This window comes from Castor canadensis, chromosome X, assembly GCF_047511655.1.
Source record: "Castor canadensis chromosome X, mCasCan1.hap1v2, whole genome shotgun sequence".
Lineage (NCBI taxonomy): Eukaryota > Metazoa > Chordata > Mammalia > Rodentia > Castoridae > Castor > Castor canadensis.
Window position 1 is genome coordinate 107026234 of NC_133405.1, and position 13643 is coordinate 107039876.

Below are 13643 nucleotides of genomic sequence, written 5' to 3' on the forward strand. Positions count from 1 at the left end.
GACCATATTGCCTCCTTACACTGGGTGTTTTCCTCACAAACCCTTCAGCTCTGCTACCCACAAGGGTCAAAGACAATGGCACAGCGGTTAGAGCTCTGAGAGGTGGTCAGGAGACATGGACTTCACCAGTCCTGCAACTTCCTTTAAGATTTTGGATGAGCCATGCCCCTCATCTGGGATTCGATGCATCCACCTTATTTATCCAGAAAATGGAGTGGGATGCGGGGTCCCTGAGGCCTCTCTAACTCGTTCTAGCCCTCATGGTGAAGGTTAGCGCCAAGATGTGCATGCAGGGCCCGCCCGTATCCACCACAATTCACAAGCATTATTGGAACAGAAGTCCTAGTCAGATTTCATTTTTCTTCCAAGGCCGTTTATTGCCTAACAAAATGTACTTAGTGGTAAATTCGTGACTGTGATGTTAAGTGTAGGCTACAAACCCAGAGCCCAAAAAAAAAGAAGCAAAAATAAATAAATAAATAAAATAAGAGAGGGGTGAGCAGCCCAGAGCCAAAAGAGGGAGGGCTCTGTAGAGGGTCGGGAAGCCTCGATTTCACGGGAGCATCTCATAAACACGGGCACCATTCCTTATTTATGCACCTCCTATGCCCTGTCTGGGTTCCGCGTGGTCTCCGCTTCTTGTTAGCTTTTCAGCTGCACACCAGGCCCCAGCTGGCAGTGGCTAATTGCAATCAGCAGGTGAGAAATGTAGGTTCTCCGAAAAGGAATTATCTCCAGCGCTGGGAACATTCTGGGAAATGTAACAGACCTGGGAAGAGAGGGGGAGATGTTTAAAACCTGAACTTCTGTGAAAAGCATTAATTGAAAAAGACAGCACCGCACACCAGGAACCCATGACTCGCTCGCCTGAAAATATAATGAAGCAACTTAATGTGGAAGGAAAAACGGGTAGCGTTTCCATTTCTGCACAGGCCGCTCCTGCCTTGTGTGCACGGGGCCCTGCCTGCCCTCTTTTTCCAGGAGACTCAGAGAGCACAAAAGGTTTGCTCTCAGAGTTTCATCTTTTGCCTTTACGTTTTTTTCTGCATAAGTAAAATCACTCCACCAAGCCAAGGACTTTGTACTTAGTTTTTAAAGAGAGACTTCACGACATCTACTGTACAGCTGAATGACTTGAATAAGGCTCAAAATTGGTTCACAGTCTCTTGAGGTCACCCAGCACCCACATGTTCACTGGGCCTAGTGTCAAAGGAGAGGGTGGCAAGTGGCACAGCTACATTCCCTAAAAGGCTGTTCCACTCCTTGGGAAAGCAAGATGGGCAAGGATCAAGTCCTGGGTGAAGGCTCCCCTTGTCCTCTGCCCTAGGCTGTTCTCTGCAGCTCCTGTCAGAAGCACCTATGGACAGGAAGATGTCCTGGTGCCTTCTTCTTCTTGCAGGTCTCACTGTCTGGTCCTATAACTGCCCACCTGCTCACCTACAGAATCGCCTTCTCTCTGTGTGTTACCAGGAAAGGGAGCGAAAAGCTACCAGAGGAGTGATTTGAATTTCATTTTTTCGATATGTCCCTCCATGGGGAACGCTGTGTGGTATGCATGCTGATTCAGAGAAAATTGTCTGCTCACTGGGGTTTAAGGCTGGTCACATTGCTCAGGGCTGTGGGGTGCCTTGAAAACCGCCTGAGGGGGCCACACAACAGGGTGGGGGACTGACCCAGCAACCTTTCTAGAGAAGCTGTGTGATTCGGACAGGCCCCAGGACCCCCGCAGTTTGCCTTGTGCTTATATAAAATGAGCGAACTGCATGCCTCAACCCTTCCCCTCACTTCTCCTCACAGATTCCATAAAAAGCAAGTGGTAAGATGTAGCTTCAAACACAAAAGAGTCACTCCTCAAAATAAATGTTTCCTGGGTTTTTTTGGAGGGTGGGTGGCTTTGTTTTCCCTTCCTTTGGTTGTTTATAGGACAAAGGGGAGGGAAAGGTTAGGCTCTGGAGCTGATCTCAAAAGGAACCACAGTCCCTGGTGGGAGGTCACACTGAGGACAGACACTCTTATGAGGCCTGGAATCTTTGTCCACCTGCAAGCGCCCCCCTCCTGCCCCAACTCCCCAGGCACCCCATGAGCCAAAGGAATGTCAGAAGACAGATTAAAGTCCCAGGGGGAGGAAATAAAGAGGCTGAAGACCTTCAGCCTTGGAGCCAAACCCCAGGCTTTGTGATGAAAAGACAAATAAACAGCCATTCCCACAGGGTCTCTCAAATCTGCTGAGTGCAGCAAATGTTTCCTCTTTATAAACAAGCTTACCTGAAGAAGGCGAAGCAAGCCAGACCCTGAAATCCCACACAGTTTTGGACAGACAGCTTATCAAGTGCCTTTCTTACATCTCTGAAATAAGACATCCAAGTTTGAACATCAACTGCCAACAAACAAAAACAGCCCAGCTATTCATGCAGGCTTCTCCCTTCTGACATGGGGAAGGTTTAGAATATGAGGAGGATTAGAATTAGAAGCTGTAGAAAGGATTTTAGAAATGCCAAGAAGGAGAGCAAAGAGGAGATACTGCCTGAGGCTTCCTTTCAATAGCCAATGGGCTCTGTTACTGCCAAGTTGCACAACTCTAGGGGGCACAATCCACGTATGTGCCACCATGCAGATATGCCAGAGTACAGACAGCAAATCTCTGCCTCAGTGGAGCTCCAGTCTCATAATCCAGTTACATAGCACATTAGAAGGTGATGCCACTACAGTAAGAATACACCATCGGGAGAGGGACAGAGGACAGGAGGGTGTGATTTACAATAGGGCAGTCAGGGAAGGCCTCTCTGACTGAGTCAGCAAGGAAATATGGATGTGAAGAGGAAGGAACAAGGACAAGTTGAAAAAATAACAAACTGATGCCCTCCTGGACAGACAGGAACTGAATCAGTTCTGCACCATCTTCAGCTTCACTCATGCAGGTGACCTGTAGGCTACTGCATGTCCACACACATGTTAGACCCAGGACTCCAAGAAGCCCAGGAGGAAGACCAATGGGTACTGGAGGGGCTGCAGGCCTGACTGCCACCCACACCACAGTGAGCTGTGACAGCACACCTGCCAGATCTCCTCCCGACTCTCCCAGCAGAGAAATGACTGCTCCTTCACTTCCACCTTCAAATCCCAGACTAACTTCTCTTCTGGCCAACCATAATCAGAAAAGGAAACGAAAGAATTCTGAGAAGCACTCTAAGTTTTTGCTATTATCGTACAAAACCACCACAGTGACTTTGACCTCAGACCTGCTTCCTTACCTGCAACATCTCAGAGTTGCCTAAAGGAGACTGTTGAGAGCACCCATCTTATAAGAGCGCAAGCCATTGAAGACAGCACATCATTCCAGGTCAACTTGTATTGTGTCCTGAGATGTCAAGACAGCCCAGATGTTACTGCAGCATCTGGAGTCTCCGTCGGGAGCAGGGACTCCAGTGTCTCAGCCTCGATTCTCTGAGAAGCTCCATGTTTTAAAGACGTGCACGTTGTCCTTAATCTTGACCAGTAAGAAAGACATCTGATCATCTGTCTTCACAGGTGGTAAACCTCTGATCTAGCATGCTGCTGGACTGGCACCAGTCCCCTGGTGAAGTGGTGGTAGCAGGTGGCAAAGGTCCATACTCATCTCCAGCAATCAGACTGAGAAGTCCCAGGATGCTGCAGAAAAATCTACAGGTTCCCAACAATTCAATTAACAACCTGGACCCAAACATTTTCACTAGGAGTTTGACTTCCAGATTATTCCAGAAAATTCTAATATAACTGGAGGAAAATCTTTCTGAGCAAAGAAATGTGAGCATCATAATCTGAAGAGCTTTGTGCAAATGTGCTCTTTATAGACTCTGCTCTTAGGTGCAGAGAAGGGAAAAGATCATACATAAAAAAGAGATGTAAATGCAGAAAAGAAATGAGAAAAAATCAAATTGTGTGGAAAGACTCTCATTTATGACCAAAGATATGAAGAGTGAGAAGAAGATGACTGTTAGAGAATGTCTGACCATGGGCCTCAGCTTCTTGGTGGTATAAGGGAGGCTGACTTGCCAATCTTCAAAATTCCATGAGCTTATGGGAGCATCAACAGGGTCTAAGTCAAGCTATAGTATCCCATGTCAGCATGTGCAACATGCAAAGAAAGCAAGGAAAAGAAAATGCCAGAAGGACTGCCTTCATTCAGAGCACTTCTTAGAGGAAAACCATGAATGGTGAGGTGGCATTGATGTAACACTACCTGCTTCATGACTGGCACCCATGAAATCCCATGCGCTACACTTCTGCCTGTGAGATGCGTGGCCAGAGCAAATATGTGCTTCCAATGGACCAAGTTGAACCCTAGCCAGGAGTCCCTAGGTACACAGACAAGCCACCAGGAAGAGCAGGCATAGCTGTGAGGCTCCACTCCATGGAGCTTTAAGGAAGAAGCATTGAAGATTCAAAAGTAAGAGAAGAAACTGAATTTGAGTTTCTTCCGTGTTTAAAATATAAAAAATCAAAGGTTAGAGATCCAGTCCTAACTCATGACATTCTTACTGAATTCTCCTGCTCTCAAATGGTTCACTGTAAACATGACTCAGACCTTCTATTTCTCTGTAGGCACAGAAGTTAGGCCTGGGCTCCCTGGAGGAGGAATGACCCAAATTAGAATTAAATCTGTAATATCTTTCTCTAGCTTCTCTCTGTTTTCTGCAAAGGGTCAGACATTAAATATATTAGACTTTGCAGGCTGTATAGTCTTGGTTGCAACTACCCAAGTCTGCCATTATAGCAGGAAAGCAGCCATAGTTAATATGTAAATAAATGAGGGTGACCATGTCTCAATAAAACTTTATGTACCAAAACAGGCACAGGCTATACGTGGTCTGTGGGCTGTGGGTTGCTGACCACTGGATATAGTAGTTTCCTAGAAAGTTGGGTGTATATATGCTCAAGACATAGGCAAACTATGGGTTTAAATTATGCATTACTTATAAACTATACTTAATATTCTAACACAGAGGAGGAAGAAAATAAAAGAAATAAGGAAGATAAATTTGGGAAGCGCAATGCAGAAAAGAGGCAGAGGGGGTGGAAAGCAAAACATGTCTCATAAAGGCTACACACACTTGGATGAGCACAAGACAAGGTACAGAACAACAGACCAGAAATCAAGGGACCCAGGCTCCAGAACATTCTCTGCTCTTGTCTGCACTGTCACAACATATCCTAATCTTGACTTTCTCTTCTGTAAAATGCAGAGATTGGACAAAGAGCTCTAGCATTCTGCCATTCTGCCCAATCCAAGCCTCACAAAATCTAGAGTCAAGCAGGAAACAAAGCCCTGTGGGAGTGAGCACAGGTTAAGGGGGAGGGAGGGTCCTGCTGCCCCTGCTGGTGTCTCTCTGTGAGGACAGATCCCTATCTTCCTACAGCACATTATGCTGAAGACATATCTGAACTTGCACTTAAATAAACATTTTAATCAGCAGCCTAAAGTTTCCTTTTATCACCCAATCTCCCGGCTAGACTGAATAATTATTCTCCATCTTCTAACCGCTGGACTGTTAAGTGTCAGCTGAAGCAAACAGAATATCGGGCATTGTTGAATGCCTTGGCAGCCCTAGTCTTTCACTAACACGATTCCTATGGTGGCTGGTTTTTTAAAAGACCTTGCAGCTAAACATGGCTCTCAGGATGACTGTGCTGTAGAGAAGTACTTTATAACATGGGAGAGAGAGAAGGGTTTTTCACCTAGCGCAACTGCCATCAGCATTCTGGTCATTAACAAAGAAAATGATGGACTGGTCAGATTACGAGCGATCCCATTGCCAGTTTGAATAGGCAGAATATTTCTAGACTCCATCTGATGACCAAATTATTAGGACTCTCTTAGCCTTACTTCTCCACCTAGACAGTGGAGCTAGAAGTGGCTGCTTGCGTGGTTGTTTTGGAGAACCAGCAGCCAGCACATAGTGAGCACTGTAAACAGGAGTCTGCTTGCTATTGCACGGGACTGATAGAACTCAATTCTTACGCAAGCCAGACCACTCTAATCAGAACGAGAATTGCAGGCTTCAAAACAGACATTTTTCCCACTCTTTGTCAATCTCCCTGTGGTATGTGCCTCCTACAAAGACACTCCCTTGTGATAGGCTCATGGCTGGTAGAGACACTATTTACATTTTAAAAGGCCCTACGGACCCCACCCCTTGGCTGGTGTCCCACCTCTGAGGCTGTGTGGAATTGCGGAAGTAGATAGGAGCCAGGATAGCTGGGGACTGTAAAATCTTCTGGGCAATCAGACATGGCATCCATTGAGTCACAGGTTTCTTTTGGCAGGTGTGCTCTGGAAACACCCTTCCTGCCACCACAGCCCCCTTCCCTCCCTTGACCTCTTCAAAGGCTGATACCTTTCACACAGCCTGTCCAGGTGGCTGGCAAGGAGGGGAGTGACCTACCTCACAACCCAGGCCTTTTCTGGTTCCTACGTCACTGACTGTATATTCATTCCCACAGCCCCTCTGTGGGCTCTTAGTGACTCACGGGAAGTCCTGTAGCTGCCTGCTGGCTGTTCTCTGTGACCTCAGCCTCAGCTCTCTCCATTCCATCCTCCATGCGTGGCCAGTAAGCTTGTTCCAAAGACCCAGATCTCCTCCTGACTCCACCCTGCTTAAAAGCCATAGCGTGTAGAGCGAAGTTCAATCACCTCAGCAAGATCTAGGCCTGCCCCGACCTGGCTCCGGTCTACCCTTGGATGCCTCACCTCCAAGTCATTGCTCTTGTTCTCTCTGCTTTTCATGTCCGACTTCTGCTTAGTCTTTGACATCCAGCTCCAATGCCACCCATCTCTGACACTCCTACTACAGGCAGTATCAATTGTCCCCTCTTCTTTGCTCTTGTAGTAGCCTGTGTTTATTCTAGTACTCCAAACATAGGATAGATATTTGCTGTTGGTTTGTGTTCCTGCTTGGCTAACACCTCAATAAGGACCTGATCTATAATCTATTCATCTTGCTACTTCCAGAACCCAACATACTTCCTTAGTAGTATGTAGCAAAGTAGACTTTGCTAACTGGAGTAGGATGAATTGAGAGGATGGATTCTGTGACCTTGGTGGGGAGGACAGGCTGGTGCAGGCAAGACATAAGAAATCCAGAGGTACCATCAAGGGAATCATTTTTACTTCTTCTTGGAATGACTTTTGGAGAATTAGCCAGGCTTCCCTGCTATTCCCCCTTGCCATCCAGTCCATCGCCATCTCTAGTCTCAGAGCTGGCAGTCATCATATATCTATGAATTTTATGCCAAACTTATTTTAATTGAAAGAATATCATTCAGCATATTTATAGTAGCTGACAAGAGAGGAGGAAGGTTACAAATTTTAGAAACAATGACAAGGTTTAGTAAAATGATAGATTACACATTACTAGGAAACTAAGAAAAATGCTGGACTTACCTTCCTTTTCTTTCTAGAAACTTTCCACCCACTTTTGGATGCAATATAAAAAAAAATACTTAATACAGTCTGCATCTATGAGTTTGAGCCATCATTATAACCCTTCCCTTGCCTCTTTACTCAATATCCTCAAAGCCCACGAGGCTTTGCTTCTTTTAGCACTCTCTAGCCTCCACCGTATGCAGCCGCTTTACCAAGAGATTCCTCCTTTGGGCCTACAATAATAGCCTCCTGTATAACCCATTTGCTGTTTCTCTGCCCTGACACCATGCAGACCCCATAACTACTACTAAGAGCCCTACCCAAAACAAAAGGTAATGGCCTACACCTCATCACCCCGTCAACTTATGTCCTTGCCCCTCCATTTGAGAAAATTTATCATCATCATAAATCATACATTCATTCTTCCCTTTCCTTTTTATGTAGTGTTATTGCAGATAGACACATTGCTTTAATATACAAATAGTTGTAGTTATTTGTAACTTCAACAAAAAGAACATCATGTTGTTTATAACTTTGGAGACTTATTATTTCAGATTTCATATTGCTAAGCATCATCTATGTTTTTTTGGATAGCTGTATTTCATTCATTTAGACTACTGTGCAATTTCCAATGAGTGTATATATTACAATCTATTCTTCCACTCGCCTTTTGATGGGCATTTGTTGGGGATAGGGTGACCAGATTTAGCAAATAAATGACATCAAGTCAATTTGGATTTCAGATAAATGATTAATTTTTTTCTCATGCAAACTTTGGGACATGCTTCTGCTCAAAACAATTCACGCTTTGTCAGAAGTTCAGTTTGGGCTGTGCATGTTGGATTTTGTCTGGCAACCCAGGTTGGGAGCAGAGTCGCTATGAGCACATGACTCTTTCTGTATATGTCAGCATTTCTTTTCGGTAGCACCAAATTGCTTTCTTTGTTTGCAGTGCTGGTAATCAAACCCAGAGCCTTGGGCATGCTAGGCAAGTGCACTACCACTGTGCCCCAGCCCCCAAACTGCTCTCATAAATGGCTGTTCTTAAGTACTCTTGAAACCCATCTCCTATGTGGAGAATATGAAAAAGGGTCAGAGTGTGGGTGGAGAGGATGGTATATGAGGAAACTGATATGGAGCTATGGCTCTGTAGTGAATTCACCCTTCTGCTTTTAAGGCAGATTAGAATGCTGCTCTTTTGGTTTTTTTTTTCCAACACTGGGGTTTTGAACTCAGGGCCTCATGCTTGGTAGGCAGGCACTCTACCACTTTATCCACTCCACCAGCCCTGTTTTATGTTGGATATTTTCAAGATAGAGTCTCTGGAACTATTTGGCCCAGCTGGCTTCAAACCTCAGTCTTCCTGATCTCTGCCTCCTGAGTAGCTAGGATTACAGGCGTGAGCCACCAGCACCCTGTAGAATGTTACTCTTTGACTCTAAGCCTAGTTAGGGGCCTTTGAGATGTTTTGAAACACATTCTCTGCAGTCAGAAGCCACAGGACACCTTGCTCGTGCCCATGAAAGCTACAGGGGGCTGTGGGCTTCAGTGAGGGAATGATCTTTAAGTACTGTGATCAAGTCAGCAGAGGCTGATGCCATTTTGACACTGGACTCCAAGAGGGGTTAGTTCTAGAAGGCAGTATCACAGCAAAAATTACAGAGAGGTAACATGTGATTGGAAGTACTGAAGAATTCTCAGAGAATTCCAAAAACATGTTCAAGAATGATCTACAAGTGTTCTGTATAGGCCTTGACCTCCATAAGTCCCTTTTGCCTTTCACTTGCTATGATTCCACCTTGCATTAAGTATGGGGAATCTTCTGAGCTGGGGAAGAAGGTGAATTAGAGAATGAGGCTTTAGCGTGTATGCTATCTCTGAAGCAGAGTAAATAGTGTACCCTGATGAAAGGCCTTGGGGGCCCCAACAGAATGGAGGTGAGACAAGACCCAAATTAGTTAGGTACCACTATGTTTGCAAGACTGATTTAACCTAACATTCAAAGGACACTCATAATCAGTTTCAATAAGAGCAAACAGCATTCACCAAGCACTAATAATAAGCAGATCTCAGAGGCTCCTGTCTCCTGGAATTAAAAGCCAAATAACTCAAGTCCTTTAGGGTCAGAAGCAGATGGACTGAGTTAAGGAGTAGGGGCTGTAAGATTAGATAAGAAGCCAAATGCCCTTAGGGGGTTTCATCTGGCCAAATTTAAAATACCTATTTTTAATCTTGGTTTAAGACTAGATCAGTGTGTGGTATCCCCTGGGTGCTTGTAAGAAATACAAAGTCTCAGGCCCTCCCCAAGACTACTGAACCAGAATCTGCATTTTAACAACTTGTTTTACAGATGCACTCAAAGTTTAGAATCACTGCTGTACATTACAGTTGAAAAAAATGTGGCTTTGTTGCTGAGTTAGGTTGTCGACAGCCAGGTATTGCAATTTAAATGTGGGATGCGTGACTTGACTGGTATGAGCTTCTTTATGGAGGCAATACAACAGGATCTTTGGCATGAAGACCGTCCCATCTGTGGTTATAGAAAGCTCAGCAATTGCTATTCAAGAAATTCCACGGTGACTGAGGAAGTCAAGTTTAGCTTGAAGAGAACTTGTGTCTCTAAACCTGCGGTGTCTGAGAAGATAGGAAAGCAAGTTTGATCCTTGAACCCAAACATCGTAGGACTAAATCAATGTTCTAGAATTTGCCAGTTCAATAGTCCTGGAGAGGGCGATTAAGGTGGTGTCTTAGTCTGTTTTGAGTTGCTATAACAGAATACCTGAGACTGGATAACATATAAAGAATAAAGATTTCTTTCTGCAGTTCTGAAGGCTGGAAAGCCCAAGACCAGGGGCTGAATTTAGTGAGGACCTTTATGCTGTGTGGCAGAAATCATCACAGAATGAGAAAGAGAGTGGAAGGGGAGCAGTCATCCTTTCATCAGGAACCCACTCCTGTGATAACTAACCCTTTTCTGCAATAAAAGCATCAATCCTTTCCTACAGCAGTGCCCTCATAACTTAGTCACTTCTTGAAGGTCCTTCCCCTCAACACTGTGGCATTGGGGATTGTCTCCAACAAATGAACTTTAGGGGACACATTCAAACCATAGCAGGTGGTTAAGATGAGTATATCACCACTCCTAATCTTTCTGTGTTCCCTCATTATTTTAATTACATGGCCCTGTTCTCTACATTGGTGGCATTCAGTGATATTTTAGAGGCTGTTCCAGGCAAAACATAAAGGGTTCTTGCCACAGGGCCTGGAATGAGGCTAGGACAAACAAAGAGAATTTTAAGCTGAAGAATGCAATGTCTTGGAGCCTTTTTCCACCTTGCTCAAGTGTTACATTGTCCTTTTAAGTGTGACAAATAACTCAAGAAACAAAGATAAATGCAAAAACGTTGAGGCTTAAAATGAAAGATAGTCTGGCCTTGAGTGAATTAGAAAATCCATGATTTTAATTCACCTCTAACCACAAGCAGCAATGAAATGTCTGTTGATTTGTCCCACTTTTAAGACCAAATCCAAGCATCATATCTAATAAGGATGCTCAAAACCATTACTCATCCAGGAATACTCCACCACTGAAAATCCTGGAACCGACTTTCTTTAGACCAACATTTAGAGTTCAGCCTCGCAATGTTCCACAGTTCAACCCTGCAAGCAGGAACAACTGATTCAGCAGGCAAATCCCAAGTTCATGAGGCACTGATCTTGAAAACTCTCCAATAAAGCCTGAGAAGAAATAATAGTTATCTTTGTGGTTCTCACTTACACAGTCTTTTTTCTTTCCTGCTCCATAAATCAAGTGGAAAAAAAAGAGAAAGTCTGTTTCACCTTTGTAGCAGGACAAATCAAGTGCAAGAAAGGGTGCTGGGTGACTACGGTCTTCGCTTTATGTGACAGGCAGGCTTGGCCCACAGAAATGAATGTCTAGAAACAACGTCAGGATGAGGGAAGGGAGGGGGGCACAAACCTCAGAGGGTACAGGTTTCTGTCACATCCTTCTTCCAATGCCCTGCTGCATGATGTTCCAGAAAATCAGGACACACTAACTCACACCTGTTAACCACCATCCACACACTTTTCAATAAGAAAATCATATTTATTGGTAACGTTCTCCCTGGTTCCATCTAGAGAGGGAGAGTGGTCAGAAAAGAGCCAGCTTGCCATAAGCAGAGCATTTCCCAGGCCCATTTATCTACCAGTCAAATAAAGCAGTGTTTGCATAGCAGCCAGTATGGGGCGGTGCTGTGGAATGCTACAACCAAGTGTCTAAGGCTCCATCCCGCCTTCAAGAAGGTCACTGTTTTATTGAGCCAGGAAGGAGATAAGATATAGTAACATGAAAAACTAGTAATAGCAAGGCAGTAGGTAATAAATGCCAAGAGAGTGGTAAAAGCAAAGATTATAACGATGGTATTGCATTTAAGTGAAGTTCTTTCGAACAAGAATGGAGTTGGAGAGTGGGGTGCTGAAGAAATCTGTGAACCTGAGCTCACATGGAGGTGAGACTGAACTGTGAGTGAACAGCTTCACAGCATTCGTGGGTGGGCAGAGAAGATGGAGGGTGGTTTCGGTGGGCTGTTAAACTAGAAGGGAAGGGGTGCGACTGAGCCGTGGTTGGAGACAATGGCTACAGTAGAGGTCTCTACTCCACGCAGAACTCTTGTCATAGCTTGCTGGAGTAAACCCTCATAAAGGAAGGGCAGAGGCATTCTAAAGAATGGCAGGACAAACCTCCATTGTAGGATGTCAAGATTTCCCCTTACTCTACTTCCTGCCCTCCTGGCTAGACTGTATGTTATTCCAAGGCGTTAGGAGTGTTCTTCCACAAGGAGACAGACTTCAAAGTCAAATCCATGAGCACAAACAGCAGAGTAACATGTCATGGGATGACCTTGACAGAGAATGAAATGAGTAACAGTGCCATCTCTACACCATAGTGGCTGAGACACCAGCAAGTTCTGACCTTCACATACCTGGTCTCTGCTCAGCAACTCACGCCTTCCTCTCAGAGGCACTTCCGGCCTGTGCTGCTTTCCTTGGGCCTCCTTCCAGCATCGATAGCCTTGGCTCTGGAAAGATACTGGTGCCTCTGTAAACTGAGAAAACTGAAGCTGTGGAAGCTCCTTTACCACCACCTTTTCCCACCTACCTTTTCATTACTTCTTGAATCTCTCCATCCCCTTGTTTTCTATGTCCCCTGACTCCTCCTGCTGCATTAACCCCATTGGGGATCCAAGTCTTTTCTCCTTCCAGTAGCTTCTATAACATCCTATGCTGAGCTGTGAGACTCTTCTCTATATTCCCTTATCTCTCTCAATCTTACTAAATTATACCAAAAATCATCCATTTGTGTGTTTGTTTCCACTATTAAGTATAAAGATCTCAGAGAGAAGTGGCTATGTGGGTTCATATTCCAGTACCTTTCACAGACTTCAGTGCCTACAGGTAAGCAATTAATTTATTCAACTGCCTTGGAATAAATGTCAAAGACTAGACTGATTATCAACAACAGCATATGGAGGATTTCATTTCCAAATATTCATATTCTCTTTTCTCCATGATCTAGAGGGGTGGCCAGATTTTCAACCTATCCTATGGTGAGGAAAGATGGCATTAGAGCCCCACCCACATTCAGCAGGGCACCTCCAAACACTGTTTTTCAGGGGCTTCCTTAGTTTGCTTTTTTACAACTTTTGGTTCATCATGCCGTTGAGGTCTTCTACTGATCTGGTCCTAAGCTTGTTTGTGGTTGTGTAGGTTCTCACTGAACAGAATGTGACACTCAATTACGCAACCATTTTAACCCTGGGTAGTTCTTTTGCTACCATGAAACTCCTTGACTGGGGACTCTGCTTCTATCTGCATATTTTTATAGCAATAGTGATCACTCTGAAAGCCAAGGTTACACATATTTCTTTTAGACTTTTACAGAGCCACCTATGAAACAATACCAGCCTTCTGGAGCCCTCTGAGCCTACACTACAATTGCTAATATAAGAGAGTTGTTATCAGCACATGAACATCTAAGCTCATGTGCCTCACACTGTTGTTATGACCTCAGCCTGTCTACACTGACCCCACATTGAGAATGGATCTCCTTCCCTTTCCTATGGTATTCTTAGTGACTATAACCTTGGATTTTGTTTCTGATCTGGAAGATTTCTTATGTAAGCATAAAGACTCTGACAATGTTCTTGGGATGTGCTTCCTTTCTTTGCTCTTGTCTTGT

General features: G+C 44.5%; 1 long non-coding RNA gene across 3 annotated transcripts in view; it reads right to left on the reverse strand.

Annotated features, from left to right (window-relative positions):
* Positions 1 to 389: 389 nt before the first annotated feature.
* The window catches only part of LOC141419581 (uncharacterized), a 36593-nt gene continuing 23339 nt past the window's right edge, over positions 390 to 13643 (reverse strand). For all 3 annotated transcript variants that reach the window (XR_012444221.1, XR_012444222.1, XR_012444220.1), the window contains 2 exons: positions 12388 to 12510; positions 390 to 769 (listed from right to left, as the gene is read on the reverse strand). This is a non-coding gene — a long non-coding RNA (uncharacterized lncRNA). The remainder of the gene's footprint in view (positions 770 to 12387; positions 12511 to 13643) is intronic.